This window comes from Panthera uncia, assembly GCF_023721935.1.
Source record: "Panthera uncia isolate 11264 chromosome B3 unlocalized genomic scaffold, Puncia_PCG_1.0 HiC_scaffold_1, whole genome shotgun sequence".
Lineage (NCBI taxonomy): Eukaryota > Metazoa > Chordata > Mammalia > Carnivora > Felidae > Panthera > Panthera uncia.
Genome location: NW_026057582.1, coordinates 114,310,018 through 114,335,474, shown reverse-complemented (window position 1 = coordinate 114,335,474; position 25,457 = coordinate 114,310,018). Strand labels below are relative to the sequence as shown.

At 34.6% G+C, this 25,457-nt stretch overlaps 1 protein-coding gene across 5 annotated transcripts in view; it reads right to left on the bottom strand.

The window, feature by feature from the left end:
* Positions 1-25,457, bottom strand: part of PEAK1 (pseudopodium enriched atypical kinase 1) — a 309,056-nt gene that overhangs the window by 151,960 nt on the left and 131,639 nt on the right. For all 5 annotated transcript variants that reach the window (XM_049611893.1, XM_049611892.1, XM_049611894.1 and 2 more), the window contains one exon: positions 5,913-6,077. The gene's annotated coding sequence lies outside the window, so the exon portion shown is untranslated. The remainder of the gene's footprint in view (positions 1-5,912; positions 6,078-25,457) is intronic.

Here is a 25,457-nt window from a genome sequence, read left to right as displayed (position 1 = left end):
AAGCTACATAATGATGGAATTACATTCTTCCAAAACATAATGAAGATTTACTAAGATGACAGCAGCATTTTGGGTAGCAAGAAGAGAACAAAGCCACAACCACAAATCTCCACAACTGCCTAGAGTATACTATCTACTCCACTGTGTTCTATTTTAATTTGAACTTATGTGAAAAAATACAATAAACATCATGCATCAATGAAAGATGCAAAACTGTATCAATGAAAGATGCAAAAGTGCAAATACAAAATGTCATCATTTACACTGCATATTGTTTGTGAATACACACATAAGAATATATTTCACGAACCTCGTAGAACATTTTCTCTGGAAGAAGAAGGATAGGAATGAGATTGGAGAGTGATATAAAGAGGGTCTCAAGTGTTCCTAAATTGTTTTATTTCTTTAGCAAGAATGACAGAATGTTAGCATTCATTTAATTCTTGGCGGTGAGAGAACAGGTGCTTGTTAGATGATTCTAAATTTTTAATTCTTGGAAATTTTCATAATAAAAAAATTGTTAAAAGAAATAACACCTGGTTATGTTGTAGCTTGGAAGTAAAGCAGAATTATAAACAAAGAAAACATGAGGAAGAACCTTCTTTCTTGGAGTAACACCTGACCAAAATAACATTTTATATATTTTAGTATATAGTTTGAGAGAATACTTGAAGTGATACTGTAATTTCTGAGTAATTTTGGAGCAAGTACATTTGTTTCCAAGGGCTTCCATTTCCTTTTATGTTAAGCAAGGACATTGAAATAAAATATCTCAGATCACCTCTTCAACTTTAAAAGTCTGTGACTTCCCCCCCCTAGAAAAGGTAAGTATATCTTGGCACATGTTATTCCCTTTGCTTATAATTCTTTTTCTCTAGCTTGTTCCCTGGCAGTAAAGTCCTATTTATCCAGTAACAATTACGAAAGATACTTCTGTGCTTTGGGAAACCTTCCCTCACTCTTCCCAGGTAGGTAAAAGCACTGTCACAATTCTCAAGTCATATTTCCATTAACCACTTGATACACTGCTACATCTCTTTATATGTTTGCCTGCCCTGCTAGATAGTGAGCCTCTGAGGACAGGACTTATACTATATACCCTTCTTTATGTATCCCTTGTATCTTCCACAGTGACATGCTTACAGCCAAGAGAGGCTATATATACAAACCACTTGATACTATGTTAGCACAAAATAGTTTTAAAAATTTATACCTATTGCAAATATTATTTTTCCCAAGTAAATATCTGATTAATGAATGAGCTAGTAATACGAAATGGCATGAAGTAAATGTGTGATGAATGAATGAATCAGTAATACAAAATGGCATGAAGTTCACTCCATTAGTCAGGTATGTTGATAGTCCCACAAGAAGGTAGGGGTGTAACCCAGAAGATCTCTCACTCCACAGGATCATTTTGAATTTTACAGCCTCAGTTTAGAAAGCCAGAATGTAACAACTTTTCTTGTTTTATTTTTGCTTTTCCTCCTAACACACAGCTTCCTTTTCCGGGGATGTGAAACACTCTTCTTACTTAAGCAAAATCTCAGAAAATTAAGATTCACTAAACCTTGGACTGAAAAATGGCTATAAATGAGTAAAACATTTGATTATATATGTTTGCGTATCATGCAATTGCTGAAACATTTCCTCAACCGTCCTCAAATGGGGACTGGCTATAATTCTTATGGTGGAGGGGGACAGAGGGACAGTGATAATGGGGAGGAGAGAAAGAACTTGGTAGAAAATGGCAAACCATACATGAAAAATCTTGCTGGGATTTGAGGAACTGAGTTAAACCTATACATTCATTTGGGGAAAACTGGTTATATATATATATATGTGTATATATATATATATATATATATACACATATATATATATTTTTATAACATTTTATTTATTTTTGAGACAGGAGAGACATAGCATGAACGGGGGAGGGGCAGAGAGAGAGGGAGACACAGAATCGGAAGCAGGCTCCAGACTCTGAGCCATCAGCCCAGAGCCCGACGCGGGGCTCGAACTCACGGACCGCGAGATCGTGACCTGAGCCGAAGTCGGACGCTTAACCAACTGAGCCACCCAGGCGCCCCAAAACTGGTTATATTTAATATGCTGAGTCTTGGTGATAGGCTTAATCGTCTTAAACCCTGATCATAGGTTACCATACTTAGTTTTCTACACTTAGAATAAGAATCTACACTTAGAATAAGAATCTATATGAAGGGACTATATACAAATTTAACAGAAAACTTATGGCATTAAGATAAATTGGTCTCTGGATTCATTACTATTTTAGTCTTTAGTGATAGCATCAGTTTCTGAGACTGAAAACCAATGAAGAACTTCTGGTGATAAAGAGAAAAGAAAAAGGCAAAGAAGACTTCAAGGGAGAATAGCTGACCAGGGAGGTCAGTTTTGCATTTTCCCCCACTCATATCTATCTTTCTCTGTCCTCTAAGTCTCGATCTCAAATAAAATGTGGGTCTACTGAGATCATCTTGAAGTAACTTAGCCTTCATTTAGGAATGGATTATCGTTTTTATTACATAATAACTAACACTTTTAAAATATAATCAAAATAATGATAAATTCCTGACAAAATAAAATTGGTGCTGCAAAAGAAACATCATATGTGCCTTAAGAGAGCTGAGATGAGGATGCTGCTAATAAGAACTTGTTATCTACCGCTGCACAAAGAAGCAACCGCAACACGTGGTAGTGAATATTTGTAAACCAAAACACATCTCTGATGAAGAGCTCCAGCTGTGAAGTCAGACAGAACTGGTTCTACCTCTAACTAGTAAACTTGATGTGGGGCAATTTACTTAACTTCTCCGAGAACGTGTTTCCTCAGATGTAAAATGGAACTATCTAATAATAAGACCCACATCAAATACAGTTGTGAAACTTGAGAATGCATAATAATCAATAATCCCAATGCTTGGCATATGATGATCACTCAATACACATTAATTACTGTTATTTTTTTAAGTTTTATTTTATTATTTATTTTGAGAGAGACAGAGAGACAGAGAGAGTGTGTGCACACACATGAGTAGGGAAGAAGCAGAGAGAGGGGTAGAGAGAATCCTAAGCAGGCTCCGTGCTGTCAGCGCAGAGTCCAACATGGGGCTGGATCTCACAAACCACGAGATCATGACCTGAGCTGAAATCAAGAGTCAGATGCTCGGGGCACCTGGGTGGCTCAGTCGGTTAAACATCTGACTTTGGCTCAGGTCATGATCTCGCTGGGTTTGTGAGTTCGAGCCCCATGTCAGGCTCTGTCCTGACAGCTCAAAGCCTGGAGACTCCTTCAGATTCTGTGTCTCCTCCTCTCTCTGCCCCTCCCATGCTCATGCTCTGTCTCTCTCTCTCTCAATAATAAATAAACATTAAAAAAAAAATTTAAAAAAACAAAAAAAGAGTCAGATGCTCAACCAACTGAGCCTCCCAGGTGCCCCACTGTTATTTTTAATTCCTTTTTGTCTGGGGAAATTGTACATAGGCCTCCCTCCATAAGGACAGTTTTGCAAACAAAGGTGCTGTAGAGGATGTTCTAAAGGTCTACCAAGCTTTATAAATTTAAGATTCTAGATGGATATATTGTTTAGAGTAGTCTTGCTATCTGCAAGAACATATCCCCTACCTTAAGAACCATAATTTTAAGCTCATAAAATGAATTTAGATAAAACTGGGTGTTTGATTCTACTTTTAACCTAGCTGGAATGTCTTTTAAATTTTAGCCTCTTCAATGTGGCCATGATAGTTTGCACCATTAGAAATCTGGATTTCAAATTTGTACAATTAGAAATCCAGTTATTCACACAATTAGAAATCGAATTCCATTCCCTATTCAAATGCCATAGATTTGGGATTTTGGAGGCACTCAGCTTGAGTGCGGCCAGCAAAATTAAATATGTAAATACAGCTGATCTTTTTAAATTCTATATACTTCATGGATATGAGTTACATGACTTCTGAACTGGGCTATTTGGGAGAATCAGTGCAGTTCTTTTATTTTGTAGTGTGGTCAAGTTGTATTCCAGTTTGCTTCTTGATGACATTACAACCCACCACCACCGCCAAAAAAAAAGGAAAAAATTGTAGTGAAAAAAGTAGAAATTAATGATTGGAAATACCTAGTATCTATAGATTTCAATGATCCCATTACTGGTTACCAAAAATACTGAAAGAAGGATTTAATGGAATTAAGAGTTTGATAAGGAGTGGTAAAGGTACCAGTAAAAATTTTGACAATATTGTTTTTTTTTAATGTTTAATGTATTAATCTCATTAATAAAACTGTTGGCTATATAAGATTATAGAATCAGACATAATTAAATGGGGAAAGAAAACTTAGATCATCACCGAGAAAGAAATTTGATGACTTTCTATGTATTATCTTACCTGCATAAGTTAACACTCAGTACTTTAATTTCTGCTGTGTTTCAAAAGTTGCTTTCTTCAACTTTATTTTTTAATGGTTGAGAAATATAAAGAATTTACTGGACATTTAGAAAGAGCTAAATGCTGCTATGTGGGTGGTTGTGGCAAGAACACAGAAAAGTTCTAACTAGAGGTTTAAACCAGCAATTGGAAAAGTTTTTAAAAAAATCGATGTTCAGGCATTTTTTAAAATCAAGGTTAATGTTAGCATAGGAAAGAATAATGAGAACATCATTCTTGTTAAATTATTCCAAATTTTTCTTAATTCTTAGAAATTTTCATAATAAAATTGTTAAAAGAAATAAAAATAACACCTGGTTATGTTGTAGCTTAGAAGTAAAGCAGAATTATAAACAAAGAAAACATGAGGAACAACCTTCTTTCTTGGAGTAATGTCTGACCAAAATAACACTTTATAAATGTTAGTATATAGTTGAAAGAATATATTGATCCTGGGTTACATTTCTCAGTTTGAATAATTCTCTTGAAACAGGCCTTGTATTCCTTAGAATTATTAGGACTAGCAATTGATTGATTTTTCACATCTGCACTTTACCAGAGGGACTTAGTTTTAGTCAACTGTACCCATTTACTACCAAGATATAGTGACTCAAATAAACAAATGATTATCCATCAAAATCAAAGTAGTGCACTTCCAATGAATTACAGTTCTAAATGTTCACTAGGATGCTTTTTAAAAATTAGCAAACATTTGAATCTTACAAAACGCACTGAAACAATTATGGCTGAAGATCAAGGGAGATTTAAGAAGACTGACAAGGAACCTTAAGTCTTTCTACAGTTGCTTTCCACTCTACTTAAAATGTAATAGTCCTTGTAATTTTACAAGAAGAAATAAATTTATAATTTTTTCCAGTTTTTTTCCTTCTTTTCTACTCTGGATTCTTGTTTCTTTTTTTGTTTGTTTGTTTTTACAACTCTAAATTCCTGAGAAGGATGGGCAAAGGAGAGAATAATGATTAAATAAAAAGAAGATGTCAGATATGAAGGCAAAAAGATCAAGAGATCAGACACCAAGTAAGGAAACTAAAAAATAACATGAAATAAAGTTCAGAAAATAAGACTACAAAACCTCTGCATATGTGATAGCATGCTACCACTTAATGTTGCCTGAGCTGTTTCTGTGAAAGGAAAAGTATTTGGTCAAGAATGGACCTATAAATATACTAGTACTATGCTATATTTCTACTCAAATAAGCTTATTTGTTTCTAAGTTAAGAAGTTCATAACCTGGGGGAAAAAAACAATTCTTTTGAGCGATATCAAGGCCAAACATTAAGGGCCAAAACAAAGACCTGACTATGCTAAATAAGTCATAAAATTATCAGCTTTATCTATACTTTGGTATTTGTAAGGTAAATATTTAAATTTAAAAAGAAATCCTTTCAAGTTCTATAAAAGTTCTTGGTGGAAGTGTAACACTATATGAAAATTCTGGTTACCGTTTAAATTTGCAGTTCTTCATCCATTATGGTGACAAAGGTGGTTTTAGCAGCTATCATTACATTCGTTTACAGTTTCAATGTGCTTTGGGTCCTTCCAGGATGAATGTACTTTCTTCCTTGCCTCTCATTCCTTAACTTATTTTCAGAAGACAGCAATGTTTACTGCAAGAGAGAAAAATAAAGTAAAGCTAAATTGGAGAATAAACTAGTTTTAAATATACTAGACATTTTTCTTTCCTTTAAGATATTCTTAATTTCACCCTCAGTCAATGGTTATAATTAGTCTTATTCATTTAAGAAGTAACTTCCTTACTTAGGTGGAGGCATGGACAGAATCCTATACCCTCAATAACAATCTATGTCATACCTAAGACCCAAGTAATTTATAAGACTCAAACTAGCACCGATGTACTTGAAACTCACTAGGATTTCATGTGATTGTCTTTGAACACCTGTTTTGAGCTATGTAAGAGCCAAATGTAAGAGCATTAATTGAATGAGAAATATTAAACCCAACTTCATCTTTATAAGAACCCAATTCTAAAAGTATCAATGTCTAATTCTGATACAGCCTACTTCTGATACAGTAAAATATGAAAGTAAGTATCTCCAAATGCAAAAATGTTTCTAGCTACTTTGCAGTTTACTTTAGGCTCAAGTATGAAATATATTTATAATTTGGCATACAGGAAATCACCTAAAATTAAATGAATAAATTCCTATCTATTTCTGACTCTGGAGCACCAATTATATGTATTTTCAAACTGGCACAACCTCTAATTTGTTTTCTATATAACACCAAATATAAGGAAAATAACTCTAAGAGTTAAGTAGAAAGAGAAAGATAAATGCAATTACTTTTAAATGATTCCTGATTGTGATTACATAATACAGAATTGAACCTTTCAATAAATGCTTAGAACAGAAAGGTATTTTGAAACAGGAGTTTTCATTTGTGCACCATATCAAACAATATCAAACTCCAACACAGTTGGATTATCCATGATCAAAGGACCACCCAATGTTCTCACAGTGCTTATATCTCCTCTTCATGTGGTACAAAATAACATTAAGCAGTGTGTAGGAGAAATATTACCAAGAATATATATATGTGTATGTATATATGTAACCAATATGCAGATGAAATAATGATGCCCAGGATAACACACACAGTGGCAAAATCACTCCATCTTCTTTCCATTATTAAATGAGTCTTTTGAGAAGAAAAATGCAATTTATGCCAATTTTAACTGTGAAACTTGAAGATGGGAAAAAATTGAACACATGGGTATACAAATATTGGTAACCTAGAAAAGTACATCGTAATAGAAAAGTGATTTTCCGGGGCGCCTGGGTGGCGCAGTCGGTTAAGCGTCCGACTTCAGCCAGGTCACGATCTCGCGGTCCGTGAGTTCGAGCCCCGCGTCAGGCTCTGGGCTGATGGCTCAGAGCCTGGAGCCTGTTTCCGATTCTGTGTCTCCCTCTCTCTCTGCCCCTCCCCCGTTCATGCTCTGTCTCTCTCTGTCCCAAAAATAAATAAAAAACGCTGAAAAAAAAATTAAAAAAAAAAAAAAAGAAAAGTGATTTTCCAAGGGTAGGTGTTTGGCCAGTGGCAAAACTGAAATGAACACCTAAATTTCCTCACTCTCTCCTAAAGCAGTGTTCTACTATCCTTCTATAATCCATCTGCATTCTTGTCCTCTCGGCCCCCTTAGTTATTTTTTCTTAATCATTTATTCTTGGACTTGTAGGTATTCTATCATAAGATAGCCATTAACACTTATCCAACAATGTAAGAGACAAAGAGACATAAACAGTGTTTAATCAAATCTTAACAGTTTATATGTGCAATCTGTAGACAGGATAGGGTTGGGTCTTATATTTTTATCCAGTCTGAAAATCTCTAACTCCTAATTGGAGAGTTGAGTTTATCAACATGTAATGTGATTATTGAAATGACTGAGTTCAAAGCTACCAATTTCTATTTCTATTCTTTTCTGCTTTTTGTTTTGTTCCTGTCCTACCTTTTCCTGCCTCAATTTCAGTTAATCAAATATTTGTAATGTTTTACTTTAATTGCTCTATAATTCTTTGTGCTGGGGGAGGGTGACACTAAGAATTATAATATGCACCCTCAAATTTCCACAGTTTAAAGCTAATACTAAATATCATGCAAAGCATAAGAAACTTGTAGTAGTATAATTCCATTTACTACAAACCCTTTTTGTTAATGGTTGTCATGTTATTCTACTTATATTATAAACCCATAATAAAATGGTTTTAACTTTTAAGAAGTCAGTTAAAAAAAAAAGAAGTCAGCTTTCTTTTAAAAACAGTAATGGAAGGGGCGCCTGGGTGGCTCAGTCGGTTGGGCGGCCGACTTCAGCTCAGGTCATGATCTCGCGGTCCGTGAGTTCGAGCCCCGCGTCGGGCTCTGTGCTGACAGCTCGGAGCCTGGAGCCTGTTTCCGATTCTGTGTCTCCCTCTCTCTGACCCTCCCCCGTTCATGCTCTGTCTCTCTCTGTCTCAAAAATAAATAAACATTAAAAAAATTAAAAAAAAAAAACAGTAATGGAAGAAAAAATAAGATATTTTTTCATATTTATCATTCTTTGCGGTCTTCAGTTCTCCTGTAGAACAGACTTTCCATTTGATATCACTGCACTTCAGCTTAAAAACTTTAATTATTTCTTACACAGCAAGTCTGCTGACAATGAATCGTCTAATTTTTTTGAATCACCTTCATTTTTGAATAACATTTATGTTAAGTATAGCATTCTGCGTTGAAAGGTTTTCTTTCTTCCTTACAGCTCTTTCAAGATACCATTCCATAGTTTTTTTGGCTTCCATTATTCTGATAAGTCAGCAGTCATTAATATTATTATTTCTTTTGTTTTCAAGATTTTCTCTTTATCTTTGGTTTTCAGGAGTGTAACCATATTATGTGTCTAGATTTAGTTTTCATTTACTTTGGGTGGGGGGAACGTTTACTGAACTTCTTGGCTCTGCAAATTAGTGTTCTGTTAAATTTGAGAAATTTTCAGTCTATTTTTTAAAATTTCTGTTCCATCTTCTCTCTTTTCCATGTTGGTTTTCAATATACATAAGTTTGACTGCTTATAATCCCACTGGTCACCAAGGTTCTGTTTGGTTGGGTTTTTTTGTTTGTTTTGTTTTGTTTTAATCTTTTTTCCTCTTTGTTCTTCAAATAGGATAATTTCTACTGATCTATCAAGGCCCTTTCTTCTGTCATCTCTTATCTGCCATTAAATCTATCGAGTGAATTTTTAATTTCAGGTATTGTATTTCCAGTTCTATAATTCCCTTTTTATTTAAAAAAAAAAATAGTTTCTACTTCTGTCTGCAGAGAAAGTCTGTATTTTCCTTCATTATGTCCTCCTTTTCCTTTAAGTTCTTGACCATATTTATAATAGCTCATTTAAAGGTATTGTCACTTAACTAACATCTGGATTGACTCCTTTTTTTTTAAAAACTATGGATAATATTTTCCTAGTTCTTCACATGATTGATAATTTTTTTTTAATTTTTTTAACGTTTATTTATTTTTGAGACAGAGAGAGACAGAGCATGAACGGGGGAGGGCCAGAGAGAGAGGGAGGCACAGAATCTGAAGCAGGCTCTAGGCTCTGAGCTGTCAGCACAGAGCCCGACGCGGGGCTCGAACTCACGGACCGTGAGATCATGACCTGAGCCGAAGTCGGACGCTTAACCGACTGAGCCACCCAGGCGCCCCACATGATTGATAATTTTTGATTGTATACTGGACAATATGGATGATATGATATAGAAACTCTGTGTTTTGTTACCTTCCTTTGAAGTGCATTGATTTTTCTTCTAATAGGAAGTTTAAACACTGGCTGATCATCTTGAACTTGTGGATGGTTGGTTTTAGGGAAGGTATGCTTCAACTTTGTCCTCCATCCTAGAATAAATCCCTTAGGCCTTACAGTCGTTACTTCTAAGACAGGAAGGACCCTTCTAAGATTCCAACAAAAATCCGAATGTGTCTAATAGGACTCAAACTCCAAATCTGATTAGAAATATCACCTCAAATACCACTTTCCACTAGGCTCTATGGCATCTCCTCTACACATGTGAATTTAAAGATGAATCAAGGAATTAAAAAGAATACAAATGCAAATGTTAGGGATTTTCACCACTGAATTCCAGAACAACCTGTATGACTTGAATGGGGTTGTGGATTCAATGTTACTAACCTATCAATATTGAGTTCTTGATTGTGATAATTTTATCTTACTCTCAAATGATTCAGGAAAAAATTATTCTTACAACTGGTGTGTAATTTCAAATTATTACAAATTAAAAAGAAAAAGTTAAATGTATCAATAAACCCTATTACATTTCCAAAATGTTTTCAGTGAAAGGCTAATACAGCTATATGCTTAAAGAGGAAGTAGTTCTGTAGTGAAATAAATTGGGGTAAAGTTATTATATTCGTTTTTAGCAATTCACAATACATGTTAGCATACCGAATATTTCTACAAATCATGCATTAGAGATATTTCCATTTATTCATCTTTCCAACCACATAATGAAATGCACTGTTCTAGAGATAGAGGTAATAATAGAGGCAAGATCTCCTTTCACAGATTTTACATTGTAATACAGAAAGAGACAAATAAATAAATAAACTAATTTCAGATGGTGTAAATGCTCTGAAGAAAATAAAACTGGGTATTAGAGAGAGATTAGGAAGGTGTAGATACTTTTAGATAGTGCATCAAGGAAGGCTTCTCAGTAGATGATGTTCAAGTTACAACTGAAAGAAATGAGCCAAACATGGAATGATTTAGAATGTTCTAGACAGAGGATATACATGTCAAAAGACAGAAATAAGCTTATAATGTTCATGGAAAAAAGTTTCTAATTTATCCAAACAATTAAGAATTTGTGAGAAAAATCTCTTGATTACTACACCCTTCAAAGAACATGATCAGCAAGTACAAACTTCCAGTTATAAAATAAATAAATAATAGGGATGTAATGTACAGCACGGTGATCATAGTTAATAATACTGTATTGCATATCTGAAAGTTGCTAACAGTAAATCTTAAAAGTTCCCAACACAAGAAAAAAATTCTGCAACTATGTATGGTGATGGATGTTAACTAGACTTATTGTGGTCCTTGTGCCATATATACAAATATAGAATCATTACATTGTATACCTGAAACTAACATATAGATTCACCTATTGCACACGTCAGGTATACTTCCTTAAAAATGTGAAAATTGTCCTGATTTTAAACCTATTTATTAATTCTTATATAATGACAACAATAAAATAATGTTTATTTTAAATTCTTAACTTAGTTTTCTAACTATGCAAAATGCCCAAGGAACCTCTGATATAACCTGTGACACCAAAAATCTGTCAAAGCACCATCGGCTCAGTATTGTGTGATCTTGTTTACTTTGCTATTTAATAGTAGACAACAGTTCAAATAAAAATGTCACTTGGAATTAAAACATTACAGTCTGCTAAGAATCCTACAACTTACTTGGGAGCTTTTTAATCATTTAGAGCAGGGACTGTCAAACCATGACCCTTGGGCCAAATGCGACCAGCCAGCCATTTGCTTATGTAAGGCCCACAAGGTAAGAATAGCTTTTACATTTTTAAGCAGTTGGGGAAAAAGGTCAAAAGATGCTAAAATTTGAGATGTAAAAATTATATGAAATTCAAATTTTGTTGTCTAGAAATAAAGTTTTATCAGAACACAGCCAGCTCATTTTTAATATACTGTTTATAGCTGCTTTTATACTACAAAGGCAGAGTTGAGTTGTTGTGACAGGGACCATGTGGCCCACAAAGTCTAAAATATACACTATTTGGCTCTTTATAGATAATGTTCGACAGTTCCTGACTAAAGTATACCAAACATGTTTATACTCTACAATGATAGAATTTATATTTTAAAACATTACATCAACTGATTTATTCATCAGTCCATTAGTCTTTCATGTTTCTAGTTAAGTGTTAAATAATAATTTTATATTTAAAATGACCATCCCAAGGGTGCCTGGGTGGCTTAGTCAGTTAAGCATACGACTTTGGCTCAGGTCATGATCTCAGGGTTCATGAGCTCAAGCCCAGCATCAGGCTCTGTGCTGACAGCTCAGGGCCTGGAGCCTGCTTCGGATTCTGTGTCTCCCTCTCTCTCTGCCCCTCCCCCACTTGTGCTTGCTCGCTCTATCTCAAAAATAAATAAACATTAAACAAATTTTTTTAGTAAAAAAATAAAATGAAGAAAAATAAAAAATAAAAAGACCATCCCATAATATTGAGAGAATTTTTACATAATCAAAAATTCATTTTCCTAATTTGTGAAATTTATGAGGTATGATAAATCATTTCCTTGGGTCAGGTTCTGATTTAAAATTTGTAACGGACTCTGAATTGTAAAATAAATAAACATTCCTACAGTTGATACAAGATCATTAATAACAATACTGAGGAAAAGTGAAATCAATGGTTAAACACTGGGTAAAAAAAAATAATTGCTTGAGAACTTCAGAAGTTTTAAAAGGTGTTAAGTATTAAAATTTATTTTAGAATGGTTCAACTTCCATTTCTGACCATGAGGGATTAAGCAGTCTAGAATAATCCCCCAATGCAATCAACTAGAACACGGTAAAATATAGGAAAGGACTATTTTCAGATACAGGCAGTGCAGGATTGTTATCCTTGAAAAAAGAGAAGCAAACAAGGCAAGCCCTACCATCACCCAAGGCTCTCAGCCAAGAAGCAATTTACCACTCCTGAGCAGCAGGGAGGAGGAACCCAGACAGAACCTGGCAATCTTGGTGACTTGAGATAGAGAAAAAAGTACAAGGAGGCCAAGGTGGCTAGAATTTATGGGGCAGAGTTCCAGAGAAGAAAGAGTTCCAGTAATTTAAATGAGAGTTCCCTAGAGTATTTAGCTAAATAAAAACCTGTGGATGAGAAGGGTAAAATTTCTTTAGACCAGCCAACAAGAATTTCTAAGGAAAGAAAGTTACCAGGGAGTAGTAAGACAAAGCCTTCTCAGAGCTGAAAGAGGGTCAAGATTTCAACAAGTTCCCTCATTGAATATACAAGGCAGTTGTGACCCCAGAAAGGCCACACCACAGATGGAGGGGGACAGTAGCTCTAGAATAAAAGCTACCATAATCCCACCTGAAAGAAGCTTGAAAGCCTAGAAAACAATCAAACTAATATGTGATTTATAATGCCTGTCAGGAAAGAGTCCAATACTCTTTAAATGAATGCCACAAAATCATGAACACAACATGTAAAATTTGCAAATATTTGTCATTCAATTAAAAATTAGTGGACAAAGGGGACACCTGGGTGGCTCAGTAGGTCAAGCGTCCAACTCTTGATCTCAGTTCAGATCTTGATTTCAGAGTCGTGAGTTCAAGCCCTGCACTGGGCTCTGTGCTGGGCGTGAAGCCTACTTTAAACTAAACTAACTAAAATAAAGCAAAATAAAAACTACTGGCCCAAGAAGCTGGAAAATGTGACACATAAACCAGAAAAATAGCAGTAAACAGAAAAAGACCTAGAAATAACAAACATGATGTAATTCATGGAGCAAAGGCATTGAAAGGACTATTACAAGTATGCTTCATATTCAAGAATGAAAACAGGAACATGGTGAAGAGAGAAATACCCAAAATGAAAATTTCACTGAATGAGACAAGCAACAGTACATGCATTGCTGAAAAAAAGATTAGTGAACTTCAAGACACATTGGGGTGCCTGGCTGGCTCAGCTGGTAGAGCATATGACTTTTGATCTTGGGGTCATTGAGTTTGAGCCCCTCATTGGGTAGAGATGTTACTTTAAAAAAAATTTTTTTTTAAGTGAAGGTCAGAAAGAAAAAATGACCACAAGGCAATGAAAAAAGGTCTTACGTTATATGAGAAGTGATATAATTGATAACAGAGTGTAGTAACCTAAAGAGGCATCGTATAAATCCTAGAGCACAACTAAGAAAAAATAATAAAAAGGTAAAACAAACAATAAGCCAGTAGGGGAATAAGCCAACGGGGAAGATTAAATGGAAAAGTATAATTAATTTAAAGGAAGGGTTAATAGAAAACAAACAGCAAGATGATAGATTTAAATCCAACCACATTAATAAATATGTTACATGTTAATTCTCTATATATTCCAATTAAAAACCAGATAAAAAAGCAAGATCAATATATATTGCATATATTGATATGCTATCAGAATCCCACACTAAAATAAGGAAATAGATTAAAAGCATGGAAGAAGATATACCATGTAAACCAAAATCTTAAGAAAGCTGGAATAGCCATATTCATATCAGACAATACAAAAGCCAAAACAAAGAATATTATCAAAGATAATGAGGAACATTTCACAATAATCAAGGGTAAACTTCATTTAGAAGATAAAATAATTCTACGGGGGCGCCTGGGTGGCTCAGTTGGTTAAGCGTCTGGCTTTTGATTTCAACTCAGGTCATGATCCCAGGGTTGCGAGGTGGAGCCAGGTGTGGAGCATTGTGTTAGGCTCTGTGCTGAGTGGATTAAGATTCTCTTTCTCTCTCTCTCTCTCTCTCTCTCTCTCTCTCTCTGCCCCTCCTCCCTCAAAATTAAAAAAGAGGGAAGCCAGGGTGGCTCATGAGGTTGGTTGTGTCTGACTTCAGCTCAGTCATGATCTCACAGTTCATGAGTTCAAGCCCCACATCAGGCTCTATGCTGACAGCTCATTCTGTGCCTCTCACTCCTTCTCACTCTCTGCCCGCCCCCCACTAGCATCTCTGTCTCAAAAACAAACTTACAGAAAAAATTCAAAAAGAAAAGGTGGTAGGGGGAGTGGTGCCTGGGTGGCTCAATGGATTGAGCATCCAGCTCTTGATTTGGGCTCCGGTCATGATCTCACCATTTGTGGGATCGAGCCTAGCTGGCAGCACAGAGCCTGCCTGGGATTCTCTCTCCTGCCTGGGATTCTCTCTCCCTCTCTCTCTGCCCCTCCCTTGTTCGCTTGTGTGCTCTTTCTCTCCTCTCTCTCTCTCTCTCTCTCTCACACACACACACACACACACACACACACACACACACAAAATAGAAATTTTTTTTTAGTTAGAAGATAGAATAATTCTAAATATATATGTATAGGCTATCAGAACTACAAAATACATGAAGCAAAAACTGACAGAACTAAGCAGAGAAAAAAGTATACAAATACAGTAGGAGACATCAACATTTCTCTCAGTAACTGGAAGAATAGGTACAGTTGAAGTGCAGCAATGATAAAGATTTGAACAGTACTCTCAATTGAATTGATATTTATAGAACACTCCAACCTACAAGAGCAAAATATAAGTTTTCATACTGCCTATGAAACATTTAGGAAGACAGACCACCTGCTGAGCCAAGAATAAGTCTTAACAATTAAAAGAATCAAAACTAGGGGCATCTGGGTGGCTCAGTTAGTTGAGTGTCTGACTTCAGCTCAGGTCATGATCTTGCAGTCAATGAGTTTGAGCCCTGCATCGGGCTCCTAGCTAACAGTTCAGAGAGCCTGGAACCTGCTTCAGATTCTGTGTTTCCCTCTCTCTCTGCTCCTCTCCCACTCACACTCTGTCTCTCAAAAATGAATAAATGTTAAAAAAAAATTTTTAAATAAATACATAAATCAAAGAATCAAAACTATACACAGCCCATTCCCTTATCACAGTGGAACTAAATTAGAAATCAGTAACAGTAAGATATCTGGAAAATTTTCAAGCATTTACAAATTAAACAACCTACTTCAAAAATAACTCAAGGACCAAAGAAGAAATCACAAAGGAAATCAGAAAATATCTTGAGATGAATGAACATAAAAACCCAACCTATCAAAATTCTGAGATGCAGATAAAAAGGTGCTTTGAGGAAATCTATAGTTTTCTATGCTTATATTTGGGGGTGGGAAGGGGAGGCCTAAAACCAATGACCTAAGCTTCCACCATAAAAAGCTACAAAAAAATGGAACAAATTAAACCAAAATAAGTAGACACTAACAGAGAACAGAAATCAATAACATAGAAAACTGAAAACAGAGAAAGTTGAATGAAACCAAAAACAGGTTCTGTGGGGAAAAAAAAAAAAATCAACGAAACTGACAGACCTCTAGCTACACTGAGTGAGCAAATACAGAAATCATCAATATCAGGAATGAAAGGGGAAACATTACTTAAGAGTCTAGAGACACTGACGAAACAAGAGACTATTATGAATGATCTCATGCCAATAAATTTGACAACTAAGATGAAATGGACAAATTTTTTAAAAGACAGATTACCAATACTGACTCAGGAAGTAACAGATAACCTAAATAGCCCTACATCTATTCAAGAAATTAAATACGTACTTTAAAAATGTTCCCACAAAGAAAACTCCAGTTGTCAAATGGTTCACTGGTGAATTCCATCAAACATATAAAGACAGAAGTAATACCAATCCTACATAAATTCTTCTAGAAAGTAGAGGAGGGAACATTTTCAAACTGATTTTATATGGCCAGCAAGCATTAGATTGATTCCCAAACCAGAAAAAGTCATTATGAGAAAAGTATACATCAATATCTCTCTCAAACATAGATGCAAAAATCTTTAACAAAATAGCAAGTCAAATTCAGCAATACATAAGAAAGAATGCAAGGTTGATTTTACATTTTTAAAAAATCAATGTTATTAATCATTTAACAGAATAAAGGAGAAAAACAATATGATCATTTCAATAAACACAGAAAAATATTTAACAAATTTCCACACTTACTCATAACAAAACTTCAGACAACTCAGAATAGTCTAGAACTACCTTAATTTGATAAAGGGCATCTGTAAAATACTGACATAATAATAAATAATAAACATTGTGTTCGACATTACATTGCAGTTCATAGCTAGTGTAATGAGGCAAAAAAAAGAAATGAAAAGCATAAAGATGGGGAAGGAAGAAGTTAAGATATCTTTATAAGAGACATGATTATACAGAAAATCCTAAGGAATCTAGAAAACAAATACAAAAACTATTAAGTGATTAGGAAGACTGTAGAATACAAGGTATATGGGTGTGTGTGTGTATAATATACTCATTATATTTTTATATCTATCAAAAAACAACTAGAAAGTTTTAAACATTTAAATACCATTTATAATAGCAATCGAAAACATGGAACACCTGGGTTTATCCCTAACAAAATATGTACAAGACCTGTAAAATGAAAGCTACAAAACACTGCCAGGACCAACTAAACTGAAATAAATGAAGAGATATACCATATTTATGGATTGGAAGATTCAGTATTATTAATAAGACTATTCTTCCCAAATTCATCTATACATTCAATTCAATTAAAATCAAAATCTCAGAGGTTTTTTGTAGAAATGTACAAACTAATTATAAAATGTGTATGAAGATCCAAATGAACAGGATGATCAAAATAATTTTGAAAATTAAGAACAAAGTAGGAATACTTAAAATACCTGATTTCTAGAATTTTTTCTCTTTTTTTTAAAGTTTACTTGAGAGAGAAAGCACGTGCAAGCGGGGGAGGGGCAGACAGAGAGGATGAGGCTCTGCAGAGACAGAAGGGGAGAGAGAATCCCAAGCAGGCTCCATGCTGCTAGCACAGAGCTGGTTGCAGGGCTCAATCTCACAAACCTCAAGACCATGATCTAAGCCAAAATTGAGTCGGATGCTTAACCAACTGAGCCACACAAGCACCCCTGATTTATAGAATTATTATTATTAAGCACAGCAATCAAGACAGTTTGGTAACAGCCCGAGGATAAACATATAGAAAAATGGAATAGAATACAAAACCCAAAAATAGACCTATAAATCAACTAATTCCTAAAGGTGCCAAGGTAATTCAATTGTTAGGAAGTTCAACAATTGGATATTCATATGGAATGAAAATGAATTTTGTCTTTACTTCACATATTTTGTATATGTACAAAAACTAACTCAAACATACCATAAACCTAAGAGAAAATGTAAAATCTTAAAACTTCAAAAAGAAAACACAGGAAGACATTTTATGGACCTTAGTCGCCTGATAAACTGTACTTTATCAAAATTAAAAACTTCTGCTATTTTAAAAACATCATTATAAAAACTAAGTGGTCACTATGCACATAAAACAATTAAAACCACAGTAAGAACTTAATACTCATTGAAGAACTAAAATTTGAAAGACTAACAATTCTAAATATTGGTAAGGATATAGAGCTAATATTGATGCACCATCCAATACAGTAACCACTAGGCACATATAGCCATTTAAATCTGACTTGATAACTGCAATAAAAATTCAGTCCCTCAGATGCACTAGCCATATTTTACCTGCTCAACAGCCACAAGTGGCTAGTGACTAAGGCATGGGAGAGTGCAGATACAGAATAGTTTCATTATTGCAGAAATGACTACAGGATGAATTAATGCAGAACATACGAAATGCTCACGTCATTGCTAGTAGGAATGTAAAATTTTGCCAGCAAGTTTAGCAGCCTCTTTGAAAGTCAAACAACTTACCATATAACCCAACAATTCGACCCTGCACTTATACTCTTACTTTGCAATAATGAGAAAACACCCTTTCACCCAGTCAGGACAATATCAAAAGAGGCCTGCTAAAACAGATGATTAAAATAAAATGCAAAGTCTCATGATATCATGCCCAAAATGTCCAGGATTTAACTGAAAACCACTTCTCATACCAAGATTCAGGAAAACCTCAACTTGAATGAGAAAAGACAATTAACTGATGCCAATACCAAAATGACACAGATTTAAGAATTATTTCACAAGGATTTTAAAGCAGTAATGATAAAAATGCTTCAATGAGTACTTACTAACACACTGGAAACAAATGGAAAACAGAAAATCTAAAAAATAATTTCAGCAAAGAAATAAAAGATACAAAGAATGAAATCTCAGAACTGAAATTATAACAACTGAAATAAAAAAGCCAATGGATGGGCTCAACAGCAGAATGGAGGAGAGGGGAAAAAAAGAATCAGTGAACTAAAAGATAAAATAAGAAAAGTTACCAAATCTGAACAACATAAAGGAAATATACTGAATACAAATGAACAGAGAGCCTCAGGTATCTATGAAACTATAACAAAAGTTCTAACACTCATGTCTTCAGTCTTGGAAGTTGAAGAGAAATAGAGCAGGGCTGAAAAAGTATTTGAAAACAATATGGTTGAAAAGTTCTCATATTTGGGAATCTCAAACAGTGTAAACCCAAAGAAATTCACACCAAGAGAGAGCATAGACAAACGTATGAAAACTAAAGACAATGAAAAAATTCTTGAAAGTAGCATGAAAGAAACCTTTACCTTGATCTATATAGGAGAAAAACAATTAGAATGTCAGTGTATTTCTCATCAAAACCCATAGAGGTCAAAAGGAACTGGTACAATATTTTTCAAATGCTGAAAGAAAAAGAACTGTCAACATAGAATTCTTCAACCAGCAAAAATATCCTTGAGGAATGAAGAGAATATACAATGTAGTATCTACAGCAACCATTAAAAAGTCATACAAACACTACAGTAAATTAACATGGAATTCTAAACAGTATTCAAATAACCTACAAGAAAGTAGGAAAAAAAGAAATAAAAAACAGAGGGAACAAACAGAAAACAAAAAATAAAATGGCCCACTTATGTCCTATCATATCAATAATTACCTTTATTTGCAAGAGCCCCAAACTGGAAACTAAAATGTCCTATATAAGTGAGTAGTTAAACATATTATAGTACATCCATACCATGGAATACTATACCAGTAATAAAACAGAATGAATGAACTACTGACATACACTACAACATGGATAAATCATTATGCTGAGTGAAAAAAGACCCATGATTCTATTTATATAACATTCTATATTCTATTTGTATGACATTCTCAAAATGATAAAATTGGAAAGACGGAGAATGGACAGTGGTTGCCAGGGGTGGGGGATGAGGGATGGTAGAGAGTAGGGTGTGTGCGTGTGTGAGGGATTATAAAGGGGTTCAAGGAGGGAAATCTTTGTGGTGAGATTGCAGTCTTGATTACATGAATCCACACTTGATAAAAATGCCAAATAACCATATACTAACTTTATACCAATATGTACCTCTTAGTTTTTACATTAATCTATAGTTATATAAGATCTAACTAATAGGGGAAACTGGGTAGATGGTACACAGAACCTCTCTGTACTATCTTTGCAACTTCCTGTGAACCTATAATTATTTCAAAGTAAAAAGTGAATTAACTTTGTGAATTATTTTAAGAGTTCACTATCAGCATTTCTATGATACACACAAGTAAATTTGCTCCCTTTTCTCAAAAACCCCCCAAAATGATCACAGCAGCTTTATTTATAATAGCTAAAAACTGCAAACAATTCAGTGTTCATTAACAGTGAGTGACAATAAAAAGAAGAATGAAGCATTCATATACACAACATGGATGAATCTCAAAAATATTAAACTGAAAGAAACCACACACAAGACTTCACAGTTCCATTTATATGACATTCTAGAATAGGCAAAACTAAAGTGATTAGTACAGATTAACAGTTGTTAGGAGCTGGATGTAGGGAGAGGTTCTGAACAAAAAGGGGCAATTTAAAACAGTTTTCCAGGGTGATAGGACTGACTGTACCCTACCTGTAGTGAGAGCTACACGAATCTGCACGTGTTAAAGCTCACAGAACAAGTAAAAAAGTCAATTTTACCATATGTAAAAGTTTTTAAATTAACAGCAACAATAATAACCATCATTTCCCATTACAATTTTTGAAATTCCATGGTCAATTATTTGATAGTTTAAAAACAATATTCTAGTTCTACTACTGGCACTGCTTAGTTGATGCTGAGTAATTTAACCTCGTACTCTTAGTTTCTCTTTATAATATGAAAGGAAATAATTAAATGCTCTTCAAAGCTTCTTCCTATTCTAAAACCTATTCCTATTCTGGGCTTCTGTTACATATTTATTGTCTCAAAATTAACAAGGAACACAAAATATTTCTGTACAGTCAAGTGGATTCTAAATTCTTGCTTCCAACAGTATGGGCTGGCTTTCAATAGTCTCTGCTATTGGTTTTATGTGATGTTTTTATGGGGCTCTGAACATTTGACCTTACTTATTAGTTTTGATTAGATGATCTTTAGATAACAGCACTCTCCCCTATTTGAAATAACCAGGCCTCAGCCTATAAGGATTATATAAGATTTCTATTCCCTTTATAACATCAGACATTCTCTACATTTTTCTATTAAAAAGTCTGTGAACCAGCATTCATGCTACCAAAATGATGCCTGTTATTTTTAATTTTATAAAACATGTGGTATTGGGATTACTGAAGAATAAAAAGTAAGCCAGTTTTCAAGGCTTCACACATTATGATAAAGTACTTTCTTTTTAACCCTATATGGAAAATCTAGAGTTCCCCAAATCTTCTGCAATCTTTCACATGTCCTATAGAAGACCTGCAAACTAGCAACATTTCAGACTACATTATCTTTTACTGAAATGTTGTTTATCTATAAGGATGAGCAAAGCCAGCAATAGAGTTCATACAATTTTAATTTCAAACTCAGTGTTCACAGAAAACTCTGGTTGCAATTAACAGCCTTTGGTTTAAATTTTCTTCAGTGATGGCTTCTCTTAAAAAAAGACCAGAGAACAAATGATTATCCATTTTAACAATACTCTCAATTTCATACAGCAGAATAATTTTTGAATACTTATGAAAATCATCCAATCTTCTCACTTTGAGAAATGAAAAAAATGTGGCACATATATATGCCAACAAATATTCAATTAACTATACTGGTGTAATACTGTTTTTTTTTCCTGATAAAAATTCAAATATCTAGGTAATGACAGATGGACTGATTTTACAAATGTAGGCCAACAGATTCAGTAACTCACCTTTATCACCTATATTTCTGGTTTAAGAAACTATGAATCAATTCATTTAATTCTTTAAAATATAAATGATATAAAATTACAATACATTTGGAAAAGGAAAACTAATCAATATTTTCTTATAACTCCACTGCCATGTTAAACTTTGAGAAAGCTGCAAGTCAAATAAATTTCTTACATTTCCTTGGTGTTTAGATCACATATGCACACACACTCACATACATACACACACAAATCAACATCTTTGTATTTTCCTCACTGCTGCCCTGAGATTTACTAAACATGACATTAAAAAGCATCTGAGGGGCTCCTGGGTGGCTCAGTCGGTTAAATACCTGACTCTTGATTTCAGTTCAGGTCATCATCTCACAGTTCGTGAATTCAAACTCCATGTCGGACTCTGAACTGACAGTGAGGAGCCTATTGGGATTTCTCTCTCTCTCTCTCTCTCTCTCTCTCTCTCTCTCTCTGTCTCTCTTTCTCAATCTCTCACTCTCTCTCCCTCTCCCTTTCTCTCTAACTCTCCCTCTGTCTCTGCCCCTCCCTCGCTCTAGCTATCACTCTCTCTCTCAAAATAAATAAATAAACTTAAAAAATACACTTAAAAACAGCATCTGAAAGTTCCTCATATTTCCATACATCTATTAAGAACTGATCTTATATTAGAAAGCACCCTGGCACAGCAACTAAATTCCATAGAAAACTCAAATCTATATTAATATTAAATAAAAGCCATGGCAAAACACTTTCATTTAGTGGTATTAGATTTGTCAATAAGACTGAAAAAAAAAAAAAGTATTTCAACTATCTCTTTACAGAAATAATTAGCTTAAAAATCAAAAGGCTTGGAGCACATGGGTGGCTCACTCATTTAAATATCCCACTTCGGGGGCGCCTGGGTGGCTCAGTCGGTTAAGCGGCGGACTTCGGCTCAGGTCATGATCTCACGGTCAGTGAGTTCGAGCCCTGCATCGGGCTCTGTGCTGACAGCTCAGAGCCTGGAGCCTGTTTCAGATTCTGTGTCTGCCTCTCTCTCTCTCTGACCCTCCCCCGTTCATGCTCTGTCTCTCTCTGTCTCAAAAATAAATAAACATTAAAAAAAATATAAAAAAAAATAATAAATATCCCACTTCAGCTCAGGTCATGATTGCTCAGTGCGTGGGTTTGAGCCCCACAATGGGGTCTGTGCTGACAGCTCAGAGCCTAGAGTCTGCTTTGGATTCTGTATCTCCCTCTCTCTCTCTCTCTCTGCCCCTCCCTTGCTCACACTCTGTCAAAAATAAACAAGCATTGAAAAAAAAAAACAACAGAAGACTTAATCTATTAAAACCATGCCTTTAGAATCCCATGGACCATATGTGTATAAAGGGAATGTTTTAATATGAATGTGACACCAGCCTGGGAGCCTGGCTCTTTAGCTCTAATGCCAAACAAGGGAAACACAAATCAGGAAAAAACTCAGTCACCTTTAAAAATTCTAAGCCCTCAGTTAAATATCATAACTTTATTACGACCATTAAATCACAGCTGGCCAATGAGAAACTAATTGTAGTCCTTAGTATAGTCTGGGCAAGTAAAACACAGTCATATTATATTAGGCACAATTTAATGAAAGTGTTTATGTCAGGTGTTGGAAGTTTCCAGGAGACTAGCTCCTGACTTACCATAAAACAATTAAGTATACATTACTGTAAAGTGACCTTTTTGGTTTTTCCTTTAAAGAATCTTAAAGCAACAACTGAAAAAAAGCCCTTGCACACGTTTTGAGATCAGACACAAAACTGAAAATTAAACACCAGACTATTCAAGTCGTCCACAAATGCCATTTCTCTGAATTCCATGGGTCTGCAATGGAGTGCAAATGGGAGTGGGCTGTAAGGCAGAACTTGGTAGGACAGGGCATGTGGAAAGAATATCAGCAGCTAGGCAAGAGAATCTTTAAAAGGACTCTCAGGGAAAAAAAGATCTCAAGAACATTCTTCCTCTCTAATTTAAGCCAAATCTTACACTGTTACTTTCAAATTTTATAATACACTTACTCCATCCTTTATGGTTGTCCTTTTTGATTAGAACCATATGAGAGATCCTGCTCCAATTTATAAGTTCTATAGAACATAGTTTATAATTAAAAACAAATTTAGTATAGAATGAAAAATAGAAATTGTTAGTGATCAAATTTTCATATCCACAGAGAAAGCACCACAATACCATGCAATCTACAAATGGGCTCCTTTTAAAGGAAGAACAAATTGGTGAACAAAACTGTAAAAGAAAAACTAACATCCATATACTAGTTTTAAGACAATTTTCTTTCCAATTAAAAAAATATATATATTGTTTATAGAAAGTTACAAAGGTAAGCAGCATTATCTACAATAACCAAATTATGGAAATAGCCCAAGTGTCCACTGACTGATAAATGGATAAAGAAGATGTGGTATGTATATTTACAATGGAATATTACCCAGCCATAAAAAATAATGAAATCTTGCCATTTGTAACAACATGGATGGACCTAGAGAGTATTATGCTAAGTTAAATAAGTCAGAAAAAAACAAATACAATATGATTTCTTCACATGTGGAAGTTAAGAAACAAAACAAAAGAACAAAGGGGGGAAAAGTGAGAGAGAGAGAGAGAGAGAGAGAGAGAGAGAGAGAGAGGCAAACCAAGAAAAAGACACTTACAGAGAACAAACTGATGGTTACCAGAGGGGAGGTAGGTTAAATAGATTTTATAGATTAAGGAGTGCACTTGTGATGAGCACCAGGTGTTGTTTACGGAAAGGTTGAATCATTAAATTGTACACCTGAAATTAATCGGAATTTAAATAAAAACTTTAAATAAATAAAAAGAAGGAAGGGGAAGAAAAGGATAAGAAGGAACCAAGGTAAAGCAATTTGTTGTTTGGCACAGCCAGGTCAATAGCCTAGAAACAGGTAACATTTTGAAAGGATACCTCCACACTACAGAGCAGAAACAGGAAGAAAAGAAAAGAAAAGAAAAAAAAAAAACCCACATCACTAAAGGCAATGAAATAAATAACTGTGTATAAAGCTTAGTTTCCCACACTTACTTGTTCATTTGTTTTTTGCGGATACCCTTTTGAATGAACTGTTTTAAGTTCCTCTAGCTCACCTACAATATTTTTGAAAGTATGTTATTACAAAGTACAGTTTCTATTTGAGTTATTTTGTTAAGGATAAAGCAACTCAAATACTACACTACTGATAAACACAAGAATACTAAAAGTCAATTATGCTTACTCCTAATCCAGGAATAAATGAAAACTAAGATTAACTCAGCTCATAGACCTTAGTTTTTGCCACCTCTTTCCTTCTTTATTTCTGCTATTTATACTGCTGAGTTCATTACCACTTTCATACTTGGAAATGTTTGCTTTTCCTGCTTGGACTTGCTTTACAAATCACTGAGTTGTCACTTTTTCACACAACAGGATTTCATCACAGAGTATAATTAATCCCACTAAAGCAAACATGGTAAACTTTAGGCCCAGCTAAGGGACCATGGATGAATTAATCTCTACAATAATGAT